This window comes from Bos taurus, unplaced genomic scaffold (genome assembly GCF_002263795.3).
Source record: "Bos taurus isolate L1 Dominette 01449 registration number 42190680 breed Hereford unplaced genomic scaffold, ARS-UCD2.0 Leftover_ScbfJmS_1223, whole genome shotgun sequence".
In the NCBI taxonomy this organism is placed as follows: Eukaryota; Metazoa; Chordata; class Mammalia; order Artiodactyla; family Bovidae; genus Bos; species Bos taurus.
In genome coordinates this window covers 7,802-16,202 of record NW_020190328.1, presented here as the reverse complement: position 1 = coordinate 16,202, position 8,401 = coordinate 7,802, and the positions used below count along the sequence as shown (strand labels likewise).

Sequence of the window (8,401 nt, the reverse complement as noted above, 5' to 3'; positions counted from 1 at the left end):
GACTGAGCGACTTCACTTTCACTTTTCACTTTCATGCACTGGAGAAGGAAATGGCAACCCACTCCGGTGTTCTTGCCTGGAGAATCCCAGGGACAGGGGAGCCTGGTGGGCTGCTGTCTATGTGGTCACACAGAGTTGGACATGAGTGAAGTAACTTAGCAGCAGCAGCAGCAATTTGCCTTCAACACATGATAGAGGAAAAAGGACTGGCAACCAGTTACCAGGTTACCAAGTCCTACTCTCTGATTTAAAATTTTTACATTGCCCTTCTTACCCCTGGGGTCTGGACAAATAAACTGCAAGTCATGGGGGAATCTGACATCTATCCCTCTCTCCCTAAAGCATGGACCCCACTCTCCTCCACACACTGGAAGCACCTGCTGTATTTTCCTATCCTGACCTCATCATGAATGTAAGATTTCTCTATGATGGATCTTCTGTGGAGGGAAGGGAGGGGAGGGAGGAACACCAGAGCAGAGGGAGTTGAGTCTCGCACAAAGGCTTTCCTGAGTTCCTTTTCCTGATCCCTACAGGGTTCCTGCAAAAAAAAAAGATATAAAACACGTGCAAACTCACTGTTAGAACAAGTGCCTGCTGACTTCTTCTGAATCCACTGAGCTGAGTGGATCGTCCAGGAGGTAGATGTCTGCATCCTGATACATGGCTCTAGAAAATGTGGAGAGACGTCAGGAAAGGACACTTCACACTCCCTGGGTCTCATCTCTGAATCATGATGGTGTCCGACAACACCAGGTTCCTTCTACAAGCCCAGGGAAAGGGCCAAGACCTTGCTTCACACAGGCCCACCCAGTGAGCGGGGTCTGCGTGCTCATGTCCACTAGGAGCCGCGGAGGAGGAGGGGCAGGATGGCAACTGAAACCCCATTTACCTGGCGAGGCTGACAGGGCTTTCTGTCCTTCACTCAGTGGGGTTCCTCCATCTCCTGTCACAGTTAGATCTCTTTCCTCCAAATTCTGAAAATCCTGTGTGGAGATAGAAAACGGAAAAAAGAAAAACATTTAAAATGTGTTCTCCTGCCATCCTAACCTTTTAGCATCAGTTCTTCATACAAGTGTTTAATCAACAGCAATGTGCTTATTTCATAGTGACTAAATTGGAACCAGGAAAGTTAAACTCTCAGGGCTTTTCACTTTTTTCATTCTGTATTTTTTCAAAGCATTTATGCATTTTACCACTTTAACACGTATTTATTGAGGATTGACTATACACCAGGCACCATTCTGGGCACAATGAATTCTGCCACGAGGAAACAGAGCTCTTAGAATTTCTTTCCATGCTGGGAGATAAGTGATATGGAAAATTAACCTGAGCACAAGGACTGAGGACAAGAAGGAAAAGGAAGCCGGCTCAGGGGGATGCAGAGTGAAGGAGGGAAGTGAGTCCACACTGGGGTGTGAGGGCTCTGCTCAGAGAGGGTGTGAGCAGATCTGGGGGTAGGGAGGGGCTCAGGCAGACCTGGAGAGGCTGGTCCTCACAGAGGGAGGGGCGAGTGCAGGGGCTATGGGGAGATGCCCAAGGGGTTCAGGACAAGGAGGCAGGAGAGCAGAGTGAGAATGAGGGGGTGAGGGTGGAGACAGAGCAGGAGGAGCCTGGGGGCACTCCAGTAAGAGGAGGAGGGGGAGGGGAGGATTGACATGATCTGAGGTTTACAAGGAAACTCCTGTGCTTTGCAGAAACCAGGCAGTAAGTGGGGAAGGGTAAAGGCAGATACAAGTGAGGACATTACTGGAATAAGCTAGAAAACAGTGGGAATGGAGAGATGGGGTTACACTCCAGACACATTTGGAAGGCAGAGTTGTAAGACCTGCTGACAGGATAGGTGTGGGCTGTAAGAGAAGAGGAGACTGTGGTGTCTGGAGTGAAGAAGGGAAAGGACAGGGTCTCCATTTACTGAGCGGGGGAAGATGGTGGAGGCAGGTTTAGGAGACATCACTTGTGGACAAGCTGAGATGAGCTCTCAGTGACATCACGGTGAAGCTAGATATGCAGGTGCAAAGGTCTGTGCTAGAGACACAGGTGTGAGAGCTGGAAGCCCAGGAGGTGAAGGCACAGGACTTGTTTTATCTCAAGTTACCAGTTTTCCTGATCTTGGTCTCTGCTTCTCACTTTCAGAGAAGGGATAACACCTCGCCAATGTCTTCACAGTGATAATTAAGGCAAGTCAGAGTGAAAGACAAGGTCTGTACAGAAATGGGAGCAGAAAGAACAGGCTGGGCAGGAAAACCAAAAGGAAAGAAACAACGTGTTTGAGGGACACCAAGGAGATCAGCTGTACTAAGTAGATGCTTGTCTGTGAAAGCAGGAAAAACTCAAAGTTAAGAAGGATATGAAGCTTTGACTTGAGGATCTGGGAATCTACCATAAGCTATATTTGAATATTATTTAAGAAGTAGGCTTCAGCATGGGGAACACAGGTATACCTGTGGCAGATTCATTTCGATATTTGGCAAAACTAATACAATATTGTAAAGTTTAGAAATAAAAAAAAAAAAAAAGTAAATGGACAAATCAGTCTATTTTCCCCAGAGTATCTGGGGAAATTAAAAAAAACAATGACAACAATATCCCCCAACAACAAGATAACAATCAGGTTTTGTTACACAATTATTATGTTAGAAATCTTTGAAATATCTACTAAACCCCTCAGGCATCAACCTAAGATACACAGCAGTACCTTTCTGCGGATGACGTGCTAACTCTGTCTCTACTTTAGCAAATTTGGGGGGAAAGCGGGTAGCACACTGGAGTCTGCATGAGAAACAAGTCCTTTGATCTCCCTAAGTCTCACATTCCTCTTCTACAGAATGTGCTACAAAAACAAGAGTCACTAAACTCAAAAGTGAGGACACCCTCTATAAATGGAAAAAGGACTGGAATTGATTGTAACTTGCTACTGGTGGCTGATGCCTATTTTCCCATCAAACCAACAGTGGGACCACATTCACATTGTGGGTCATAACATGCAAAGCACATGACCATAAAGAGAAGAAAGAGTGTCCATCGTAACCCTCCCTCCCTGACAGGCACACAGACACACAGGGTCCCTGCTCACTCAAAGCTTAAGTAGGTTATATCCAATGAAAGGCAGCAACTGATCTGTCATGAAAATTCATCATTCTTTCATCATCTTTCATTGTTGAGTTCAGAAGTTATTACCATCTCTTGATTTGGTTTTCATGAACAACAATGAGCCACTTTAAACAGGTTCCCAGCCCTACATACACACATACACACACACACATATATTGGCCTCTGTTTCACTGTTGAAGTCCTTGAAAACTGCTCCACTTAACTTGAGGAGCCTGATAGGCTGCAGTCCATGGGGTCGTGAAGAGTCGGACATGACTGAGCGACTTCACTTTCACTTTTCACTTTCCTGCATTGGAGAAGGAAATGGCAACCCACTCTAGTGTTCTTGCCTGGAGAATCCCAGGGATGGTGGAGCCTGGTGGGCTGCCATCTATGGGGTTGCACAGAGTCAGACACGACTGAAATGACTTAGCAGCAGTAGCTTTTATGCTTTGATTCTACATTGTTTCATTTTGCTTAACAAAATAGTAACACATCATAGCACAGCAACCTTAACCATGTTCTAGAAAAAGCACCTAAATCCACACATTCACTTAGCACAGTTAGGGCACAAGAAACAGGCTCTCTGAGTTTGGTAGCAAGACTGTAACTGTGTTGTTGACTCTGAACATTATTCATGGACCAGCCCCAAATGGGAAAACCATTTCACAGGATTTGCAACAAAATCCAAGTCAGGCTAAATTCCTAGCCACCATTTTCCAATTAGGTTAAAGGGAAAAGCCTGACTTGCATATAGCCTACAATTCCCCCCACTGACAGGTGTTCTTATTCACATTATTTTCCTTTAAGTTTCCCCAATTCTCACTGGACAGCAGACACACACACTAGAGGCAAACTAGAAAATGGCAAAGCAGATCTGATGCCATCCATCCAGAAGCACATCAAGGGCCCTTCAGCGATGGTTGAGACTTACAGTAGAAGCACCATGGAGCAGACTGCTGAAATGGTAAATGTGAGTCCGGACGTGAGGCCCTGGCAGAGGAGGGCTGGACTCTAGAGTCAAGCAGCAGGAGCCCTGCTTCCTTCACAGCTTTTCTTCCATGTGGAATCACCCCTCCTCTCACAGCCTGTCAATATCCTGCCCATTTTCCCAGTATCATCCCAAGTATACTCTCGCATGAAACCATCCTGGACTCATCTCTATCTGCTGGGTTCCTAAGGCTCTGTTTACATCTCTCATCTCTCATGAAAGACCGTCTTATTCTGCTCCATCATTTGTACACGTGTACATGGCTTCTCTCAGCTCCTGAGGGGTAAGATCTGTGCACCAAGCTCTGTGCTGGACCCTAATGCTGATTATCTCTAATCTTCACAACAAGCTCACAGGAAGCACTGGCCCCATTTCACAGATGAGGAAACTGAGACTAAGTGAGGTCGTATCACTGGTCTGAGGATGGTCAGCTGTTAAACAGAAGAGCTGGAATCTGAACCAGATCATGTCCTTTTGAACCATTTTATAGCCTATTGCTCTTTCACATCACATCGCCCAGGGGGTGACTGAAGATTATATCTGAAATGAAGGCAACACTAAAATAACTCAAGTCTTGAAGGCCTCTATACCTAGACACAGAAGGATCTTATTATCTATGATTGTCAAGGCAACCTGAAAAGAAAATGTCCAAGTCACCAGGAATGTGTAAATATGAGATGAAAGTATAAACTTACAGGCGTCCAAGAGGGCTTTGTAAGGTCAAGCAATATATATGGGAAAATATCAAACTAGAATTTATCAACATGATACCTTTAACTAGGTAATGCCTAAAACTTTTTAAAATCCTTAAAAGATTTTTTTTAAAACTTGTTTAAAAAAATTAAGTTTTTAAAAGTGGTTAATGATAACATAAAATGTTACATACTATATTGCTTATCGTAACAGAATATATTTATTGATGATTTATGTGGCATCTGGCCCCATTCAGTTCAATTCAGTCACTCAGTCATGTCTGACTCTCTGCGACCCCATAAATAACACGCCAGGCCTCCCTGTCCATCCTCAACTCCCGGAGTTCACCCAAACTCATGTCCATCGAGTCAGTGATGCCATCCAGCCATCTCATCCTCTGTCATCCCCTTCTCCTCCTGCCCCCAATCCCTCCCAGCATCAGAGTCTTTTCCAATGAGTCAACTCTTCGCATGAGGTGGCCAAAGTATTGGAGTTTCAGCTTTAGCATCAGTCCTTCCAGTGAATACCCAGGACTGATCTCCTTTAGAATGGACTGTTTGGATCTCCTTGCAGTACAAGGGACTCTCAAGAGTCTTCTCCAACACCACAGTTCAAAAGCGTCAATTCCTCAGCACTCAGCTATCTTCACAGTTACTTCCTGGCAAACAGATGGGGAAAAGGTAGAAACAGTGACAGATTTTATTTTCTTGGGCTCAGAAATCACAGCAGACAGTGACTGCAGACATGAAATTAAAAATGCTTGCTCCTTGGAAGAAAAGCTGTGACAAACCTAAACAGTATATTAAAAAGCAGAGCCATCACTTTGCCAACAAAGGTCCATATAGTCAAAGCTATGTTTTTTCCACTAGTCATTCATGGATGTGAGAGTTGGACCATAAAGAAGGCAAAGTGCCAAAGAATTGATACTTTTGAATTGTGGTGCTGGAGAAGACTCTTGAGAGTCCTATGGACTGCAAGGAGATCAAACCAGTGCATACTTAAAGGAAATCAACCCTAAATATTCATTGGAAGGACTGATGCTAAAGCTGAATTTCCAATACTTTGGATAACTGATACGAAGTGCCAACTCATTGAAAAAGACCCTGACACTGGGAAAGACTGAGGGCAGGAGGACAAGGGGACAACAGAGGATTAGCTGGTTCAATGGCATCACCGACTCGATGGACATGAGTTTGAGCAAGCTCCAGAAGATGGTGAAAGACAGGGAGGCCTGGCCTGCTGCAGTCCATGGAGTCGAAAAGAACTGGACAGGCCTTCGTGACTGAAAAACAACAATGAGTGCTTACAGATGAACTAATCTGAGGTCTAGGATCTGTTTTGGAATACCGGGGGATGGGGCGGGGTGTTGGGTGGAGGGGTGGCACAAGGCAGGGGTAAAGACCCAACAAGACTGGCCACCAGCTGACCCCGGCTGAACCTGGGGGTGCAAACATGAGGGTTCATTACATGGCGCTCTCTATTCTTCAAAATTTTGTTAACTGTCCATTAAAAAAAAGAATCTAAAAGTGAATGATACTTCACCAAATGAAACAAAGGCATTCTGTGACCATCATTATCACATAAGAATTAAAACAGCCACATATATGACTGCATACTTACCCAGAAGTCCAGCATAAAGCAACAAATAAGACCTTTCAGATTCAAAAAAAAAAAAAAAAAAGAACTTTTAACAAACCTTAGAGCTTAAATCAATGTTATCATTATTTGAAATTCGACTACATGCAACTCAAGAGTCATTATTCACCTCTTCCAAAGCACAAGCCTTTATTACTTCTTCATATTGTTCTTCTTCATATTTCTTCCCAAATAAAATGTTACTCTTCACAGTTCCTGGAAACACCCAAGGCTGCTGAGAAACACATGCGATCCTCCCGAGCACACTGACCTTCCCCTGGCTTGGGGGCAGCTCACCCAAGCATAGCTCTTAACAGCGAGGACTGAAACAGACAGCAACACACACACATGAACACGGTGCACTCAGGACAGAACACGACCCACAGCACAGCCGACCCCACCCTGGTGCTTGATACACGATATCAGAAGAGTATAAAGTACAGCTTTGATACTGCAGGGAAAAAAAATGGAAAAGAGCATTATTGGTCACCGTAAACTAAAGGTTGATAAGGAATATTAATACAATAACAATCAACTCTGCCTGAGTTCCCTCAGATGAAATGTTCTACTCAGCAAAGACTAAGAATGTTTAACATCCTTCTCTAGCAGAACAGACAAGCAGGATGTGTATTTTCTGTATCTGATGTTTAATGCAGTTGTTCCTGCATCTGAGTATCTTTTACTTGACAAATACTTGTTTTTAAAAAGCTATGTGGGGCTTCCCTGGTGATCCAGTGGTTAAGAATCCACCCTCCAGGATGGGAGGAAGGGATAATTAGGAGTTCAGGATGGACAGGTAGGTACACACTGCTGTATTTAAAATGGATCACCAGCAAGGACCTACTGCACAGCTCATGGAACTCTATTCAGTGTTATGTGGCAGCCTGGATGGGAGGGAAATTTGGGGGAGAATGGATACATGTGCACGTATGGCTGACATACACCCTTCACTGTTCACCTGAAACTATCACAACATTGTTAACTGGTTACACCCCAGTACAAAATAAAATGTTAAAAAAACAATAATTATATCCAGATAATAAACACTGAAAAAAGAAGAATCCATCTTCCAAAGCCAGAGGCTTTGGTTAGATCCCTGGTCCCCTGGTGGGGGAACTAATATCCCACATGCCCAGGGCAACTGAACCCACATGCCACAATTAGAGATGCTATGCACTACAACAAAGACCCAATGCAACCAAATACATAAATAAGTATATTTTAAAAAATTGATAACTATGTGTGAAGAATATATCCAAAGATTATTATTTAAAATAACTCTGTGGTTGATGTATTTGAAGACCAGAAGTCCATTATGCCCAAGGGATTCAAATCCTGGGCTCTGTGACAACTTAGGAGGGTAGGATGGGATGAGAGGTGGGAAAGAGGTTCAAGAGAGAGGAAACATGTAAACTTATGGCTGATTCATGCTGACGTATGGCAGAACCCAACACAATATTGTAAAGCGATTATCCTCCAATTAAAAATAAATTTTTAAAAAAGTCCTTCATGGAGGAAATCATCACCCTCTCATGTGCACATCCCACATTTAGGTTTCTGTATTTTGTTGTACAAAACACAGGACACTAAGTGCACATGTACGTGTCCTTCATATCTCTTGTAACACAGAGAAATGACATGCCTATGTCCACGCCATCAGAGCACTCACCACACTGGGCTGAAATAGTCTGCCTGCATATCTGTCTTGCCCCAGAACCTGGTTGCCTCTGGAGGACAGAGGTGTCAAGATCTGGCTCATGTCTATATCTTTAGCTCCAGCACATGATTGCACATTCCCTAATGTGCACTGATGGGACCAAGTCAAGTCACATGAAGAAATGCTCAGAGCTTCCTGGAAGAGCCTTCACCACCTCCAGACTTCCTGGAGGGGCCACTGTAACAAAAAGAAGTCCCCACTGTCTCCGTCCATCCTGAACAGCTGCCACATAAATAATCTCCTTCACTGAGATGTCCAAACTCCCCACGAGCAGT

General features: G+C 44.1%; 1 long non-coding RNA gene across 1 annotated transcript; it reads right to left on the bottom strand.

The window, feature by feature from the left end:
* Nucleotides 1–583: 583 nt before the first annotated feature.
* Nucleotides 584–6,815, bottom strand: LOC132344733 (uncharacterized). The gene is made up of 3 exons (XR_009493677.1): nucleotides 6,540–6,815; nucleotides 890–983; nucleotides 584–666 (listed from the first exon to the last, which is right to left on the bottom strand). It is a non-coding gene; the product is annotated as an uncharacterized lncRNA (long non-coding RNA).
* Between the last annotated feature and the right edge of the window lie 1,586 nt (nucleotides 6,816–8,401).